This window comes from Balaenoptera ricei, chromosome X (genome assembly GCF_028023285.1).
Source record: "Balaenoptera ricei isolate mBalRic1 chromosome X, mBalRic1.hap2, whole genome shotgun sequence".
Classification (NCBI taxonomy): domain Eukaryota; kingdom Metazoa; phylum Chordata; class Mammalia; order Artiodactyla; family Balaenopteridae; genus Balaenoptera; species Balaenoptera ricei.
Window position 1 is genome coordinate 110,308,640 of NC_082660.1, and position 20,743 is coordinate 110,329,382.

Consider the following 20,743-nt stretch of genomic DNA (forward strand, 5'->3'; position numbering starts at 1 on the left):
CTTTTCATTCTTTTTTCTTTGTTCTGCTCTGCAGTAGTTATTTCCACTATTTTATCTTCCAGGTCACTTATCCGTTCTTCTGCCTCAGTTATTCTGCTATTGACCCCTTCTAGAGAATGTTTAATTTCATTTACTGTGTTGTTCATCACTGTTTGTTTGTTCTTTAGTTCTTCTAAGTCCTTGTTAAACGTTTCTTGTATTGTCTCCATTCTATTTCCAAGATTTTGGATCATCTTTACTATCATTATTCTGAATTCTTTTTCAGGTAGACTGCCTCTTTCCTCTTCATTTGTTAGGTCTGGTTGGTTTTTGCCTTGCTCCTTCATCTGCTGTGTGTTTCTCTGTCTTCTCATTTTGCTTAACTTACTGTGTTTGGGGGTCTCCTTTTTGCAGGCTGCAGGTTCGTAGTTCCCATTGTTTTTGGTGTCTGTCCCCAGTGGCTAAGGTTGGTTCAGTGGGTTGTGTAGGCTTCCTGGTAGAGGGGACTAATGCCTGTGCTCTGGTGGATGAGGCTGGATCTTGTCTTTCTGGTGGGCAGGTCCACGTCTGGTGGTGTGTTTTGGGGTGTCTGTGGCCTTATTATGATTTTAGGTAGCCTCTCTGCTAATAGATGGAGTTGTGTTCCTGTCTTGCTAGTTGTTTGGCATGGGGTGTCCAGCACTGTAGCTTGCTGGTCATTGAGTGGAGCTGGGTCTTGGCATTGAGATGGAGATCTCTGGGAGATTTTTGTCGTTTGATATTATGTGGAGCCGGGAGGTCTCTTGTGGACCAGTGTCCTGGACTTGGCTCTCCCACCTCAGTGGCACAGCCCTGACGCCTGGCTGGAGCACCAAGAGCCTGTCCTCCACATGGCTCAGAATAAAACGGAGAAAAAAAAGAAAGAAAGAAGAAGGTAAAATAAAATAAAAGAAAGTAAAGTAAAATAAAATAAAGTTATTAAAATTAAAAATAATTATTAAGAAAAAAATTTTTTTTACATAATAAAAAAAACGGACAGACAGAACCCTAGGACAAATGGTAAAAGCAAAGCTATACAGACAAAATCACACACAGAAGCATACACATACACACTCACAAAAAGAGAAAAAGAGAAAAATATATATATATCGTTGTTCCCAAAGTCCACCTCCTCAATTTGGGATGATTCATTGTCTATTCAGGTATTCCACAGATGCAGGGTACCTCAAGTTGATTGTGGAGAGTTAATCCGCTGCTCCTGAGGCTGCTGGGAGAGATTTCCCTTTCTCTTCTTTGCTTGCACCGCTCCTGGGGTTCAGCTTTGGATTTGGCCCCGCCTCTGCATGTAGGTCGCCTGAGGGCGTCTGTTCTTCGCTCAGACAGGACGGGGTTAAAGGAGCAGCTGCTTCGGGGGCTCTGGCTCACTCAGGCCGGGGGGAGAGAGGGTTACGGATGTGGGGCGAGGCTGCGGCGGCAGAGGCCGGCGTGACGTTGCACCAGCCTGAGGTGAGGCGCGCTGTGTGTTCTCCCGGGGAAGTTGTCCCCGGATCACGGGACCCTGGCAGTGGCGGGCTGCACAGGGTCCCGGGAGGGGCGGTGTGGAGAGTGACCTGTGCTCGCACACAGGCTTCTTGGTGGCGGCAGCAGCAGCCTTAGCTTCTCATGCCCGTCTCTGGGGTCCGCGCTGATAGCCACGGCTCACGCCCATCTCTGGAGCTCCTTTAAGCGGTGCTCTGAATCCCCTCTCCTCGCGCACCAGGAAACAAAGAGGCAAGAAAAAGTCTCTTGCCTCTTTGGCAGCTCCAGACTTTTTCCCGGACTCCCTCCCGGCTAGCCGTGGCGCACTAACCCCTTCAGGCTGTGTGCACGCCGCCAACCCCAGTCCTCTCCCTGGGATCCGACCCGAAGCCCGAGCCTCAGCTCCCAGCCCCCGCCTGCCCCGGCGGGTGAGCAGACAAGCCTCTCGGGCTGGTGAGTGCTGGTCGGCGCCGCTCCTCCGTGCGGGAACCTCTCCGCTTTGCCCTCCGCACCCCTGTGGTTGCGCTCTCCTCCGTGGCTCCGAAGCTTCCCCCCTCTGCCCCTCGCAGTCTCCGCCCGCTAAGGGGCTTCCTAGTGTGTGGAAACCTTTCCTCCTTCACAGCTCCCTCCCACTGGTGCAGGCCCCGTCCCTATTCTTTTGTCTCTGTTTTTTCTTTTGCCCTACCCAGGTACGTGGGGAGTTTCTTGCCTTTTGGGAAGTCTGAGGTCTTCTGCCAGCGTTCAGTAGATGTTCTGTAGGGGTTGTTCCACATGTAGATGTATTTCTGATGTATTTTTGGGGAGGAAGGTGATCTCCGCGTCTTACTCTTCTGCCATCTTGAAGCTCCTCCAGGAATAGTATATTTTAAATGTGGTATTGGTGTAGCAATATAGCAACAGACAACTGGAACAGAATAGAAAGTCAATAAACAGTCTATGTATATATAGGAACTTGAAATATGAAAGAGATGGGATTATAATTCAGTGGTAAAAAAAAAACAGATTATTCAAAAAGTTGTGCTTTCCAGGTTGAAAATGAGACTGTTAGAAAACTACACCTGGGACTTTCCTGGTGGTCCAGTGGTAAAGAAACCACCCTCCAATGCAGGGGATGCAGGTTTGATCCCTGGTGGGGGAACTAAGATCCCACATGCCGCGGGGCAACTAAGCCCACGCGCCACAACTACTGGGCTCGTGAACCTCAACTAGGGAGCCCATGTGCCGCAAACTACAGAGCCCACGCGCTCTGGAGCCTTCACGCCACAACCAGAGAGGGAAAATCCGCACGCCACAACTAGAAAGAAGCCCACATGCCTCAATGAAGATCCCGTGTGCTGCAACTAAGACCCGATGTAGCCAAATAAATAAATAAATGAATTTTTTTAAAAAAAAGAAAGCTACACCTGACATCACTCACACAAAATAAATTCCAATGTTTTAAAGACCTAAAGGGGATGTTGTAAAACTTTTTAGAAACAAATATAAGAGACTCTAGGAGACATAAGAAAGGATTTATTAAATTCAACACTAAAGGCACAAACCATGGAGGGAAAAATTGATGTTTGCTTATATTTAAATTGAAAACTTTCATATGAAAAAAGCCACCATTAAAAGGTTACAGTATGAGCCACAGACTAGGAAAACATTTATATTATAAAATATATTTATATTGGGACTCCCCTGGCGGTCCAGTGGTTAAGGCTCTGTGCTTCCACTGCAGGGGGCACGGGTTTGATCCCTGGTCAGGGAACTAAGATCCCACATGGTGCACAGTGTGGCCAGAAAAAAAATATATATATATATATATGTATATATATATATATAAAATAGTATTTATTGTATTAATATATTAGTATCTGGAATATATAAAGAGTTCACTAAAACTCTCAGAAAAAGACAGCACAATAGAAAAATAGATGGAGAAAGAGGAAACCAAACTGGCCAATAGATAATATAAAAAAAATGTGCAACCTCACATAAAATCAGAGAAATACAAAGTAAAACAAGAATAAGATTTGTGTCACATCTGTCATATTGGCAAAGAATTTTAAATCTGGTAACATCAGGTGTTGGTGAGGACGTGGGGAAACAGGAGCACTGATACCTCGGTGGTGGGACTGTGAATATCTACAACCTTTAGGGAAAACAATTTGACAACACCAAGTAAAATTGAAGATGTGCATCCCTAAAGACTCAGTCATTCCGTGTCTACCTACATACCCAAGAGCTCCAGTTCTCAAAGTGTGGCCCATGGACCAATGCGTGTCTCTGAGATCCTTTTAAGGGGTCCATGACAACCGTTCTCATAATACTAAGAAGTTGTCTTTTTCACTATGTTGCTATTTGCATTAACGATGCAAAATCAATGGTGGGTTGTGGTAGGCTGAATAATGGTCCCCAAAGATAGCCAGTTCCTAATCCCTTGCAACCTGTGACTGTCACCCTATATGACAAAAAGGACTTTGCTGATGTGATTAAGTTAAAGATCTTGAGATAGAGAGATAATCCTGGATTATCTGCATGGGCCCTAAATGTAATTACAATTGTCATTATGACAGGGAGGCTATAATGAGGAGTCTGACTCCATTTTCTGATGTTTGACTGCTGACAGCCTTTAAGCTTGACCTCTTTTTCTTCCCCATTCTGCCTCACATGTGACCAGCTGATAAGAAAACCTGAGTGCTCCCTCCTTTGGCACTGATGGGAGAGTCAAACCACATAAGCCCCTAACTGTGCACAGGAACTCTCACCCTGGCCCCATCCCTAACCATAACAAAAAAAATTTATTTATTCATTCATTTGTTTGTTTAAAAAAGAAAAAAAAAACTCAAGCTAGTCTTCTTTCCTTGCTCTCCCAAGTCATTTTTAGACCTGCTTGAGAGGCTTGCCCTGCTCTCCCCAGAAAAGCCTCAATTGTGTAAGTAATAAAGCTTTTCATTACCCTCTTGGTGTGTGCACGGCATCATCGGTCTTGATATCCAAATCAGTTTAGGGGTGGGAGGGTCCTTCCTGTCTCTTTAGGATGGTCACAATAGAGACAGAAGGAGATTTGAACAGAAGAAGAAGGCAATGTGAAAAAGCAAGAAAACGGATTCTCCTCTGGAGTTTGGAGGGAGTGTAGCCCTGTCAATACCTTCATTTCAGCCCAGTGAAACTGATTTCAGACTTCTGACCTCCAGAACAGCAAGAGAATAAATATGTATTGTTTTAAATCACCATATTCATAGTAACTTGTTAACAGCAACCCTAGGAAATCAGGAAGTGACGCCAAATGGTGCTAGTAGTCACTGTGTTCATCACCACCATATGCAGCTTTCTTTTTTTTAATGTCAGTTGCACTTAAGGATGTCCTTATTGGAGATGTGAAAATTATTGTTACAAATATTGACCTTTGAATACATGGGTTTTTAATATTTTGTATGACAAAATGACATGTATGCATAAAGCATTTCCACTGCATCCTGAATTATAATAACTGTCTCAAAGACAAACACTTGTGCAATTTAAAAGCAACTTTTTTCATAAAACACCGCTTTTACATGAAAGAATTACTGACAGTCAAACTTTACTTATTCAGACTTGGGTTCTTGGCAGACGTTTCTCTAACATTAACATTAATTTCTTTAAAATTAACAAAGTGAGCCTGTCACTTCAAGGAAAACAACTGACAGCATTTTTGCCAATTATAAAATACAAGTTTTCAAGTAAAAATTAGAATTTTAGAAAACTTGTATCTGCCACCATGAGGTTGACAGCTTTCCAAAACATAAATATTTTCCTGATGAGATCAATGGTTAGAGTAACAATTGTAATATTTTTACATTGTATCATGAAATATGTCAATATTTGGAAGATCTGTATAACTCAGGGAAGCAATATTTTTCAAATGATCAATGCATGATGTTACAAAATCTTGCATGGGTAAAAAAATCTATTCAAAGTGAGGATATACTAATGGATTTTTCATATACGAAAACAAAAAATTCACTGATATGGTTTCAGATTGCATATTGGAACTAACCTCTAAGAAACTTCCACCTGTCAAATTTTGGTGTATTATCAAAGAATATCCACAATTACCTGAAATGGCTAATGAAATACTCCTGGCTTTTCCAACTACAATATGTGTGAGAAAGGATTTTCTTCCTGTATTTCAACCAGAACAGCAGAGTGAATGCAGAAGCAGCTCTCTTCTATTAAAACAGACATTAAAGAGATTTGCAAAAATTTAAGCAATGCTACTTCTTTCACTAAATGTCTTGTTAATATAGTTCTTTTCACAAAATAAATAATTGTGCTAACTTGTAATGGATATATTATCATTTTTTAAAGAATTCATAATTCAATATTTTTAAATTTCTGAGTTTTAATTCCTAATACAATAAATACTAATAGACATAACTCACATAAAAACTTTTTGGGGTCCTCAATACTTCTTAAGAGTAAAGCCTAAAAGTTTGACAACTGCTGCCCTAGAGAAACTCTTACACATACACTCAAGAAAATATGTCTATTGCAGCTCTGTTTGAAACAGTGAAAAACAGAACAATTTTATGTATCTATGAAGAGGTGAATGGAGAGATAAATTGTGTATATTCATACAATGTAATCGTATATCGCTGTTAAAATGAAAGAGGAGTTATAAGTTTTAACATGGGTGAATATCAAAAACATAATGGTAGGGAAGTTGTAAATTATATGTACAGGATGACAGATTTATACATTTTTTGAAAACACATATAAGGTTAAAAATACATGACAATACTAGCTTTTGTCTAAGTATATATGCATACAGTAAAATTATATACATGAAAATGGATGAGAAGAGTGCCCACCAACTTCAGGATGTGGTTCCTCTGGGAATGAAGAGAATGATTAGGAAAAGGTACAAATGGACTTTGACTTAATCCATAATGTTTTCTCTCTTTAATAAAATTTAAAAATCCAAAGCAGATAGGATGAAATGCCAACATATACTAATTCTGGGTGATAAATACATGGATGTCTCTTTTATTCAACCTTCCTCAAAGACATTTGGCCAGTGCTGCCCTCTCCCAGTTCATGTATCACAGTCCTGAGGGCTCCGGAGAGGAGTGAGAGTTCCACAAGGCAGAGGGGTTCTCAGTGGCATCCTCACCTCTGCATTCTCTTTCAGAATTTTGCAATAAATTGTTGTTCACCTCTGACTCATTAAGAGGGTTTTCTTTTATATTATCTAGTTTTAAATAAACTATCCTTAAAACATGGACAAGTGGTTGAATAGATTCTTGCAAAGAACCTAAATGAAAGTAACTCTGCAAATTGCAAATAATTGCTAACTGAAAATAAATCTAATAATGACACAAGCACAAGCCAGTAATAAAAATATGGCAGAGCTGACATTTCTCCTGCTCTGAGGACAAGCTCTTCATCAATCACAATGAGCAATCTAGTCACATCAGACAATGTCAGACCCGAAAATTGAAGTAATCGAGAAGAATATCTAAAATATTGGTAAATCTATATACTGCATTAATGATGAACATCTTCCCAAGCTTATTATTTTCTTGAGATAATACCTTATGATCTTATGAATTCATAAGATATGTTTAAGTGTCTATTTCTTCTTTATCTCATTCTCTTTAATTTATATTTTGTGTATGTTTATAATATGTAATATAACAGTGCACACATACAATTCATAAATATATGAAATTGTGGAGATAGAGAGATAGAGATATACACACTGCTTGTTCAAAATTTTTTTACTGATGGGGTGTACAATAAGAAAAACTAAAATCCACTGGTCTATACCAGAGGTGGATCCAGGCTTTATGGGGTCTGAAGTTCATAACAATTTGGGGAGCCCTCTTTAATGAATAGAATACAAAAGAATGAATACAGAGTCAGCTCTACCCACCACCAGAGCCTCCCATCAAGCCTCTTAGATAGCCTCAATCACCAGAGGGCAGACAGCAGAAGCAAGAAAAACTACAATCCTGCAGCCTGTGGAACAAAAACCACATTCACAGAAAGATAGACAAGATGAAAAGGCAGAGGGCTATATACCAGATGAAGGAACAAGATAAAACCCCAGAAAAATAACTAAATGAAGTGGAGATAGGCAACCTTCCAGAAAAAGAATTCAGAATTATGATAGTGAAGATGATCCAGGACCTCGGAATAAGAATGGAGGCAAAGATCGAGAAGATGCAAGAAATGTTTAACAAAGACCTAGAAGAATTAAAGAACAAACAAACAGAGATGAACAATACAATAATTGAAATGAAAACTACACTAGAAGGAATCAACAGCAGAATAAATGAGGCAGAAGAACGGATAAGTGACCTGGAAGACAGAATGGTGGAATTCACTGCTGCGGAACAGACTAAAGAAAAAAGAATGAAAAGGAATGAAGACAGCCTAAGAGACCTCTGGGACAACATTAAACACAACAACATTCACATTATAGGGGTCCCAGAAGGCGAAGAGAGAGAGAAAGGATCAGTGAAAATATTTGAAGAGATTATAGTCAAAAACTTCCCTAACATGGGAAAGGAAATAGCCACCCAAGTCCAGGAAATGCAGAGAGTCCCATACAGGATAAACCCAAGGAGAAACACGCCAAGACACATACTAATCAAATCGGTAAAAATTAAATATAAAGAAAAATTATTGAAAGCAGCAAGGGAAAAATGACAAATAATATACAAGGGAACTCCCATAAGGTTAACAGCTGATTTCTCAGCAGAAACTCTACAAGCCAGAAGGGAGTGGCATGATATACTTAAAGTGATGAAAGGGAAGAACCTACAACCAAGATTACTCTACCCGGCAAAGATCTCATTTAGATTTGATGGAGAAATCAAAAGCTTTACAGACAAGCAAAAGCTAAGAGAATTCAGCAACACCAAACCAGCTCTACAACAAATGCTAAAGGAGCTTCTCTAAGTGGGAAACACAAGAGAAGAAAAGGACCTACAAAAACAAACCCAAAACAATTAAGAGAATGGTCATAGGAACATACATATCGATAATTACCTTAAACGTGAATGGATTAAATGCTCCAACCAAAAGACACAGGCTTGCTGAATGGATACAAAAACAAGACCCATATATCTGCTGTCTACAAGAGACCCACTTCAGACGTAGGGACACATACAGACTGAAAGTGAGGGGATGGAAAAAGATATTCCATGCAAATGGAAATCAAAAGAAAGCTGGAGTAGCAAAACTAATATCAGACAAAATTGACTTTAAAATAAAGGCTATTAACAAGAGACAAAGATGGACACTACATAATGAAAAAGGGATCAATCCAAGAAGAAGATATAACAATTATAAATATATATGCACCCAACATAGGAGCACCTCAATACATAAGGAAACTGCTAACAGCTATAAAAGAGGAAGTCAACAGTAACACAATAATACTGGGGGACTTTAACACCTCACTTACACCAAGGGACAGATTGTCCAAAATGAAAATAAATAAGGAAACAGAAGCTTTAAATGACACAATAGACCAGATAGATTTAATTGATATTTATAGGACATTCCATCCAAAAACAGCAGATTACACTTTCTCCTCAAGTGCGCACGGAACGTTCTCCAGGATAGATCACATCTTGGGTCACAAATCAAGCCTCAGTAAATTTAAGAAAATTGAAATCATATCAAGCATCTTTTCTGACCACAACACTATGAGATTAGAAATGAATTACAGGGAAAAAACACATAAAAAACACAAACACATGGAGGCTAAACAATACGTTACTAAATAACCAAGAGATCACTGAAGAAATCAAAGAGGAAATCAAAAAATACCTGGAGACAAATGACAATGAAAACACGATGATCCAAAACCTATGGGATGCAGCTAAAGCAGTTCTAACAGGGAAGTTTATAGCTATACAAGCCTACCTCAAGAAACAAGAAAAATCTCAAGTAAACAATCTAACATTACACCTAAAGGAACTAGAGAAAGAAAAACAAACAAAACCCAAAGTTAGCAGAAGGAAAGAAATCATAAAGATCAGAGCAGAAATAAATGAAATAGAAACAAAGAAAACAATAGCAAAGATCAATAAAACTAAAAGCTGGTTCTTTGAGAAGATAAACAAAATTGATAAGCCATTAGCCAGACTCATCAAGAAAAAGAAAGAGAGGGCTCAAATCAATAAAATTAGAAATGAAAAAGGAGAAGTTACAACAGACACTGCAGAAATACAAAGCATCCTAAGAGACTACTACAAGCAACTCTATTCCAATAAAATGGACAACCTGGAAAAAATGGACAAATTCTTAGAAAGGTATAACCTTCCAAGACTGAACCAGGAAGAAACAGAAAATATGAACAGACCAATCACAAGTAATGAAATTGAAACTGTGATTAAAAATCTTCCAACAAACAAAAGTCCAGGACCATATGGCTTCACAGGTGAAGTCTATCAAACATTTAGAGAAGAGCTAACACCCATCCTTCTCAAACTCTTCCAAAAAATTGCAGAGGAAGGAACACTCCCAAACTCCTTCTATGAGGCCACCATCACCCTGATACCAAAACCAGACAAAGATACTACAAAAAAAGAAAATTTCAGACCAATATCACTGATGAATATAGATGCAAAAATCCTCAACAAAGTACTAGCAAACAGAATCCAACGACACATTAAAAGGATCATGCACCACGATCAAGTGGGATTTATCCCAGGGATGCAAGGATTCTTCAATATATGCAAATCAATCAATGTGATACACCATATTAACAAATTGAAGAATAAAAACCATATGATCATCTCAATAGATGCAGAAAAAGCTTTTGACAAAATTCAACACCCATTTATGATAAAAACTCTCCAGAAAGTGGGCATAGAGGGAACCTACCTCAACATAATAAAGGCCATATATGACAAACCCACAGTGAACATCATTCTCAATGGTGAAAAACTGAAACCATTTCCACTAAGATCAGGAACAAGACAAGGTTGCCCACTCTCACCACTATTATTCAACATAGTTTTGGAAGTTTTAGCCACAGCAATCAGAGAAGACAAAGAAATAAAAGGAATCCAAATCGGAAAAGAAGAAGAAAAGCTGTCACTATTTGCAGATGACATGATACTATCAATAGAGAATCCTAAAATTGCCACCAGAAAACTACTAGAGCTAATCAATGAATTTAGTAAAGTTGCAGGATACAAAATTAATGCACAGAAATCTCTTGCATTCCTATACACTAATGATGAAAAACCTGAAAGAGAAATTACGGAAACACTCCCATTTACCATTGCAACAAAAAGAATAAAATACCTAGGAATAAACTTACCTAGGGAGACAAAAGACCTGTATGCAGAAAACTATAAGACACTGATGAAAGAAATTAAAGATGATACCAACAGATGGAGAGATATACCATGTTCTTGGATTGGAAGAATCAATATTGTGAAAATGACTATACTACCCAAAGCAATCTCCAGATTCAATGCAATCCCTATAAAATTACCAATGGCATTTTTTACGGAACTAGAACAAATCATCTTAAAATTTGTATGGAGACACAAAAGACCCCAAATAGCCAAAGCAGTCTTGAGGGAAAAAAACGGAGCTGGAGGAATCAGACTCCCTAACTTCAGACTATACTACAAAGCTACAGTAATCAAGACAATATGGTACTGGCACAAAAACAGAAACATAGATCAATGGAACAAGATAGAAAGCCCAGAGATAAACCCACGCACCTATGGTCAACTAATCTATGACAAAGGAGGCAAAGATATACAGTGGAGAAAAGACAGTCTCTTCAATAAGTGGTGCTGGGAAAACTGGACAGCTACATGTAAAAGAATGAAATTAGAACACTCCCTAACAGCATACACAAAAATAAACTTAAAATGGATTCGAGACCTAAATGTAAGACCGGACACTATAAAACTCTTAGAGGAAAACATAGGAAGAACACTCTTTGACATAAATCACAGCAAGATCTTTTTTGACCCACCTCCTAGAGAAATGGAAATAAAAACAAAAATAAACAAATGGGACCTAATGAAACTTCAAAGCTTTTGCACAGCAAAGGAAACCATAAACAAGACCAAAAGACAACCCTCAGAATGGGAGAAAGTATTTGCAAACGAATCAACGGACAAAGGATTAAGCTCCAAAATATATAAACAGCTCATTCAGCTCAATATTAAAGAAACAAAAAACCCAATCCAAAAATGGGCAGAAGACCTAAATAGACATTTCTCCAAAGAAGACATACAGATGGCCAAGAAGCACATGAAAAGATGCTCAACATCACTAATTATTAGAGAAATGCAAATCAAAACTACATTGAGGTATCACCTCACACCAGTTAGAATGGGCATCATCAGAAAATCTACAAACAACAAATGCTGGAGAGGGTGTGGAGAAAAGGGAACCCTCTTGCACTGTTGGTGGGAATGTAAATTGATACAGCCACTATGGAGAACAATATGGAGGTTCCTTAAAAAACTAAAAATAGAATTACCATATGACCCAGCAATTCCACTACTGGGCATATACCCAGAGAAAACCGTAATTCAAAAAGACACATGCACCCCAATGTTCATTGCAGCACTATTTACAATAGCCAGGTCATGGAAACAACCTAAATGCCCACCGACAGACGAATGGATAAAGAAGATTTGGTACATATATACAATGGAATATTACTCAGCCATAAAATGGAACGAAATTGAGTCATTTGTTGAGACATGGATGGATCTAGAGACTGTCATACAGAGTGAAGTAAGTCAGAAAGAGAAAAACAAATATCGTACATTAATGCATGTATGTGGAACCTAGAAAAATGGTACAGATGAACCGGTTTGCAGGGCAGAAGTTGAGAAACAGATGTAGAGAACAAACGTATGGACACCAAGGGGGGAAAACTGCAGTGGGGTGGGGATGGTGATGTGCTGAATTGGGCGATTGGGATTGACATGTATACAGTGATGGGTATAAAATTGATGATTGATTAAAAAAAAAAGAATGAATACAAAATTAGACAGAAGTGAAAACTTAGACTGAGAAAAGAAATCACAACAAATTATAAAATTGTAAAGGCTCACAAGTACCATTAGCATCGCAAATGAGCAATCTAGAAAAGCAATGTAGTGTTTTGTAATTAACTCCCTGACAGCACTATCAACTCCCAAAATTCTACAGGCAGGGAATGGGCTAATAAAACTTCTCAGCTGCAAACACATGGTACTGTTTGTGAAAAAGGAAGAATGATTCAGAGGGCAGAGCTGCAGTCCAAGACGATATAGCCATGGGTCCAGAAGGTAGAACCTCAAACCACAGAGGTTTATCCCCAGGCTTTGAAACCTAATGTTTGCCTAGCTAGATTTCAGAACTGCTTAGCACTGGTGACTCTTGCTTTCCATTTTCTTCTATTTTGAACAGGAATGTACATAACTGGTATCCTATGTTCATCCTACCACTGTATTTTTCAAAGCAGATAACCTGTTTTCTACTTTCACAAGTCCACAAATGATCAGAAATTTTGCCCCAGGATGGATCATACCCAGAGCCTCTCCCATACCTATTTTTGATGATTTCTGTGATATTTGGGACTTTTGAACTGATGAGACTTAGATGAGATTTTGGACTTGAGCCGATGTTGCAGTGGGGTGAGATGTTGGAGGACCTTGGGATGGAGTGAAAGTATTTTGCATGTGAGATGGACATGAATCTTCGGGGGCCAGAGGGCAGACTGTGATAGACAGAATAATGTTCCTCAAAGATGTCCAGAGCTTTCCGGGCGGCGGGGACGGAGGTGGGCCTGGCGGATCCGCGCGGCCTCGGGGCCAGAGCCCGGGTCCCCGCCCACCCCAGCACCCCGTGCCTCCGTCCTGGGTCGCGGTGGTCAGAGGTGCGCCTGGGTCCGCGGGACAGGCGGGCGCAGAGGTCGCTTGTGTTGCGGGGCAGGGGTGCAGCGAGGTTCCGGCGCCTCCGCGGAGCATCGCGGTCCGGGGCTGGGGGCGCCGCGGCTTGCTCTGCTCTCCGCACTCTCCCGGCTCTGAAGCCTCGAGAACACGGCTAGGCAGCGGTAGTTTAATGGGGAGTTGGCCTGCTGGGAACTAGGGGCCTGCTGGGGTCTCAGTTCTCGGCTGGCCCCGGAACACGAGGTTGCCAGGCGTGTGACGGCAGCAGGCAGGAGTGAGCCGCTGGTGCGGTGATGAGCAGGGAAGGGAGGACAGCGGCTGTTGGCCTGTGAACCTCGGCAAGAATGACCAGCCGACACAGTCCAGACCAAGGTCCGTGGGCCCAGCTCGGTCCTGTGCGGCTGGTCAGTGGAATAGACCTGCAGGTGTGGCTCTTGTCACTCTAGGACTGGCTTCAGGACAGATCCTGCTGATGCGCCCAGGGCACCGCCCTCAGTCCTCCAGGAGAGCGCGCCGGAGTGGAGCCGGGGGCGTGTGCGCGACTCAGCACTGCGGCCACGCGTGTCCAGTCTGCCGGCGAGGGCAGTGGGGAGCCGGGGGAAGTCATGGCCTTGCGAATGTCCTCTGATGAAAAAGAACCTGAGGGCTTATCAAATAACTTTTGTGTGGAACGTTGGTGTGCTGAAAAGCAGTTCTGTGTGCTGTTCCCCCTTGGTGTGAATCAGCAGTGCTGAGGCAGCAGGCGGGATACAGAAGTGTGAGCAGAGACCGTCTGGAATCCCCAGACTCCAGGGAAACTAAAGGTGACAGCCAGCCAGTGAAGAGGACGGGAGTTAGGGGCGGGGGCGGCAGCCCAGCAGGCGCCCCTCGTCTCAGGGCCCTAATCCTGGCTCCAGCCGGCTGGTCAGGGGAGCTGCAAGGTCTTCTGGGTGAGCAGAGCCCACAGTCCTGAGCTGTGCTTCGCTGTGTTTGGGTCATCTCCCCCCATCCAAGGGGAGAAATCTAGATAAGGTTTAAGAATTAGTGCTTTAAGAATGTGGATCTCATAGTTGAAACCTTGGAACACGTGTTTTCAGCACAAGGTGTTAAAGTGAACGGAAGGATTCAACGCCTTTTCAAGGAGGGTGTCTCCATGTGGGCAGAACTAGAGAATAAATGGGTCTTGAATAAACAAACAAACAAACAAAAGATGTCCAGAGCCTTATTCCCAGAACCTGTGAATATGTTAATTTACATGGCAAAAAGAACTTTCAGATGTGACTAAGTTAAGGATCTAAATATGGGGAGATTATCCTAGATAATCTAGGTCAACCCAGTGTAATCACAAAGGTCCTTATAAAAGAAAGGCAGGAGAGTCAGGGTCAGAGGGAAAAGATGTGACAATGGAAGCAGGGGTCATAGTTAGAGATTTTTTGAAGATGTAATGCTGTGGACTTTGAAGATGGAGGAAGGGGCCATGAGCTAAGGAATGCAAGCATGCCCTAGAAGCTGGAAAAGACAAAGGCTGAATTCTTCCCTAGAGTCTCTAGAAGCCTGCCAACACCTTGAATTTAGCCCAGTAAAACTGAATACAGACTTCTGACCTCCAGAACTGTAATATTTTATTGTTTGTGTTTCTTAAGCCACTAAATTTTGTGGTAATTTTTTATAGCATCTGTAGGAAATGAATACAGTACCCCAGAAATACATCTCTATCAGGATTCATAAATTTCTCACTTATTTTACTGAGATGTTTCAAAATTCCTTTCCATACGGCATTAACGCTTTATCAACATTTTGAATAGTTTTTGTAGCTCATTTGTGTTTGGGTTTTCCTTCCAATTTTCACAAATATATTTTAGAGTTCTTAAAATGTCATTATACCCACGTTGAACAGCCTTGTAATGAGCATATTATCTTATTACACTTAGACTCTTAAAAGAAGAACCCAAGTTGGCATGTGTATTTAAACTACTACACCTATGAGATAAGCCCAAAGACAAAACATAATTATGACAGTATACCAAAGCAGTAAAAATTTCAATATTATGGAGGCAGCTTTGTCTTTGATTATTAAGAGAAGGAGCTGTGCATTTTGCATACTACTTCTTAATGTCATTAAAGAGTGCTTGCAGCCCTTTGTCTTAACCTTCCTTAACAGCTGCATTGCCCTACTGACTTCAAATGTTGTTCAGTGGCAGTTTATGACCATCCAAGGCCCTGTTACAATGTGTTGAATAAAATCACTGGTAGATGGGTTTCAGTTAGTGAAAAATATTAAAGTAACTGTAGTGCCCAATAATCACCAACTGATTGGTGATTGTCACATCTAATGTAGAATCTACAAAAATGGGGTAGTATTTAGTGTCTGGTTTATTAATTTAATTTCCCACTTCATTTTCTCATTGATTCCATTAATTCTTTTTTTTTTAACATCTTTATTAGAGTATAATTGCTTTACAATGGAGTGTTAGTTTCTGCTTTATAACGAAGTGAATCAGTTATACATATACATATGTTCCCATATCTCTTCCCTCTTGCATCTCCCTCCCTCCCACCCTCCCTATCCCACCCTTCTAGGTGGTCACAAAGCACAAAGCTGATCTCCCTGTGCTATGCGGCTGCTTCCCACTAGCTATCTATTTCATATTTGGTAGTGTATATATGTCCATGCCACTCTCTCACTTTGTCACAGCTTACCCGTCCCCCTCCCCATATCCTCAAGTCCTTTCTCTAGTAGGTCTGTGTCTTTATTCCCGTCTTACCACTAGGTTCTTCATGACCTTTTTTTTCCCCTTAGATTCCATATATATGTGTTAGCATACTGTATTTGTTTTTCTCTTTCTGACTTACTTCACTCTGTATGACAGACTCTAACTCCATCCACCTCACTACAAATAACTCCATTTCGTTTCTTTTTATGGCAGAGTAATATTCCATTGTATAAATGTGCCACATCTTCTTTATCCATTCATCCGATGATGGACACTTAGGTTGCTTCCATGTCCTGGCTATTGTAAATAGAGCTGCAATGAACATTTTGGAACATGACTCTTTTTGAATTACGGTTTTCGCTGGGTATATGCCCAGTAGTGGGATTGCTGGGTGACATGGTAATTCTATTTTTACTTTTTTAAGGAACCTCCATACTGTTCTCCATAGTGGCTGTATCAATTTACATTCCCACCAACAGTGCAAGAGGGTTCCCTTTTCTCCACACCCTCTCCAGCATTTATTGTTTGCAGATTTTCTGATGATGGCCATTCTGACTGCTGTGAGGTGATACCTCAATGTAGTTTTGATTTGCATTTCTCTAATGATTAGTGACGTTGAGCATTCTTTCATGTGTTTGTTGGCAATCTGTATATCTTCTTTGGAGAAATGTCTATGTAGGTCTTCTGCCCATTTTTGGATTGGTTTTTTTTTTTTTATATTGAGCTGCATGAGCTGCTTGTAAATCTTGGAGATAAATCCTTTGTCAGTTGCTTCATTTACAAATATTTTCTCCCATTCTGAGGGTTGTCTTTTGGTCTTGTTTATGGTTTCCTTTGCTGTGCAAAAGCTTTGAAGTTTCATTAGGTCCCATTTGTTTATTTTTGTTTTTATTTCCATTTCTCTAGGAGGTGGGTCAAAAAGGATCTTGCTGTGATTTATGTCATAGAGGGTTCTGCCTATGTTTTCCTCTAAGAGTTTGATAGTGTCTGGCCTTACATTTAGGTCTTTAATCCATTTTGAGTTTATTTTTGTGTATGCTGTTAGGGAGTGTTCTAATTTCATACTTTTACATGTATCTGTCCAGTTTTCCCAGCACCACTTATTGAAGAGGCTGTCTTTTCTCCACTGTATATGCTTGCCTCCTTTATCAAAGATAAGGTGACCATATGTGTGTGGGTTTATCTCTGGGCTTTCTATCCTGTTCCATTGACCTATATTTCTGTTTTTATGCCAGTACCATACTGTCTTGATGACTGTAGCTTTTTAGTATAGTCTGAAGTCAGGGAGCCTGATTCCTCCAGCTCCATTTTTCGTTCTCAAGATTGCTTTGGCTCTTCGGGGTCTTTTGTGTTTCCATACAAATTGTGAAATTTTTTATTCTAGTTCTGTGAAAAATGCCAGTGGTAGTTTGATAGGGATTGCATTGAATCTGTAGATTGCTTTAGGTAGTAGAGTCATTTTCACAATGTTGATTCTTCCAATCCAAGAACATGGTATATCTCTCCATCTATTTGTATCATCTTTAATTTCTTTCATCAGTGTCTTATAATTTTCTGCATACAGGTCTTTTGTCTCCTTAGGTAGGTTTATTCCTAGATATTTTATTCTTTTTGTTGCAGTGGTAAACGGGAGTGTTTTCTGATTTCACTTTCAGATTTTTCATCATTAGTGTATAGGAATGCAAGAGATTTTTGTGCATTAATTTTGTATCCTGCTACTTTTCCAAATTCACTGATTAGCTCTAGTAGTTTTCTGGTAGCATCTTTAGGATTCTCTATGTATAGTATCATGTCATCTGCAAACAGTGACAGCTTTACTTCTTCTTTTCCAATTTGGATTCCTTTTATTTCTTTTCCTTCTCTGATTGTTGTGGCTGAAACTTCCAAAACTATGTTGAATAATAGTGGTGAGAGTGGGCAACCTTGTCTTGTTCCTGATCTTAGTGGAAATGGTTTCAGTTTTTCACCATTGAGGATGGTGTTGGCTGTGGGTTTGTCATATATGGCCTCTATTATGTTGAGGAAAGTTCCCTCTATGCCTACTTTCTGCAGGGCTTTTATCATAAATTGGTGTTAAACTTTGTCGAAAGCTTTCTCTGCATCTACTGAGATGATCATATGGATTTTCTCCTTCAATTTGTTAATATGGTGTATCACATTGATTGATTTGCTTATATTGAAGAATCCTTGCATTCCTGGAATAAACCCCACTTGATCATGGTGGATGATCCTTTTAATGTGCTGTTGGATTCTGTTTGCTAGTATTTTGTTGAGGATTTTTGCATCTATGTTCATCAGTAATATTGGCCTGTAGTTTTCTTTCTTTGTGACATCTTTGTCTGGTTTTGGTATCAGGGTGATGGTGGCCTCGTAGAATGAGTTGGGGAGTGTTCCTCCCTCTGCTATATTTTGGAAGAGTTTGAGAAGGATAGGTGTTAACTCTTCTCTAAATGTTTGATAGAATTCGCCTGTGAAGCGATCTGGTCCTGGGCTTTTTTTTGTTGGAAGATTTTTTTATCACAGTTTCAATTTCCGTGCTTGTGATTGGTCTGTTCATATTTCTATTTCTTCCTGGTTCAGTCTTGGCACATTGTGCATTTCTAAGAATTTGTCCATTTCTTCCAGGTTGTCCATTTTATTGGCACATAGTTGCTTGTAGTAATCTCTCATGATCCTTTGTATTTCTGCAGTGTCAGTTGTTACTTCTCCCTTTTCATTTCTAATTCTATTGATTTGAGTCTTCTCCCTTTTTTTCTTGATGAGTCTGGCTAATGGTTTATCACTTTTGTTTATCTTCTCAAAGAACCAGCTTTTCGTTTTATTGATCTTTGCTATTGTTTCCTTCATTTCTTTTCCATTTATTTCTGATCTGATCTTTATGATTTTTTTCCTTCTGCTAACTTTGGGGTTTTTTTGTTCTTCTTTCTCTAATTGCTTTAGGTGCAAGGTTAGGTTGTTTATTTGAGATGTTTCCTGTTTCTTAAGGTAGGATTGTATTGCTATAAACTTCCCTCTTAGAACTGCTTTTGCTGCATCCCATAGGATTTGGGTCATCCTGTCTCCATTGTCATTTTTTTCCAGGTAATTTTGGGTTTCCCCTTTGAGTTGTTCAGAGATCACTTGGTTATTAAGTAGTGTATTGTTCAGCCTCCATGTGTTTGTATTTTTTACAGATCTTTTCCTGTAATTGATATCTAGTCTCATAGCGTTGTGGTCGGAAAAGACACTTGATATGATTTCAATTCTCTTAAATTTACCAAGGCTTGATTTGTGATCCAAGATATGATCTGTCCTGGAGGATGTTCCATGAGCACTTGAGAAAAATGTGTATTCTGCTGTTTTGGGGTGGAATGTCCTATAAATATCAATTAAGTCCATCTTGTTTAATGTATCATTTAAAGCTTGTGTTTCCTTATTTTTTTTCATTTTGGATGATCTGTCCATTGGTAAAAGTGGGGTGTTAAAGTCACCTGCTATGATTGTGTTACTGTCGATTTCCCCTTTTATGGCTGTTAGCATTTGCCTTATGTATTGAGGTGCTCCTATGTTGGGTGCATAAATATTTACAATTGTTATTTCTTTTTCTTAGATTGATCCTTTATCATTATGTAGTGTCCTTCTTTGTCACTTGTAATAGTCTTTATTTTAAAGTCTATTTTGTCTGATATGAGAATTGCTACTCCAGCTTTCTTTTGATTTCCATTTGCATGGAATATCTTTTCCCATCCCCTCACTTTCAGTCTGTATGTGTCCCTAGGTCTGAAGTGGGTCTCTTGTAGACAGCATACATACGGGTCTTTTTTTTGTATCCATTCAGCCAGTCTGTGTCTTTTGGTGGGAGCATTTAATCCATTTACATTTAAGGTAATTATCGATATGTATGTTCCCATTCCCATTTTCTTAAATGTTTTGGGTTTGTTACGGTAGGCATTTTCCTTCTCTTGTGTTTCTTGCCTAGAGAAGTTCCTTTAGCATTTATTGTAAAGCTGGTTTGGTGGTGCTGAACTCTCTCAGCTTTTGCTTGTCTGTAAAGGTTTTAATTTCTCCATCAAATCTGAATGAGATTCTTGCTGGGTAGAGTAATCTTGGTTGTAGGTTTTTCTCCTTCATCACTTTAAATATGTCCTGCCACTCCCTTCTGGCTTGCAGAGTTTCTGCTGAAAGATCAGCTGTAAACCTTATGGGGATTCCCTTGTGTGTTATTTGTTGTTTTTCCCTTGCTGCTTTTAATATTTTTTCTTTATATTTAATTTTTGATAGTTTGATTAATATGTGTCTTGGCGTGTTTCTCCTTGGATTTATCCTGTATGGGACTCTCTGTGCTTCCAGGACTTGATTAACTATTTCCTTTCCCATATTAGGGAAGTTTTCAACTATAATCTCTTCAAATATTTTCTTAGTCCCTTTCTTTTTCTCTTCTTCTTCTGAGACCCCTATAATTCAAATGTTCTTGCGTTTAATGTTGTCCCAGAGGTCTCTGAGACTGTTCTCAGTTCTTTTCATTCTTTTTTCTTTATTCTGCTCTGCAGTAGTTATTTCCACTATTTTATCTTCCAGGTCACTTATCTGTTCTTCTGCCTCAGTTATTCTGCTATTGATCCCTTCTAGAGTATTTTTAATTTCATTTATTGGGTTGTTCATTGTTGCTTGTTTCCTCTTTAGTTCTTCTAGGTCCTTGTT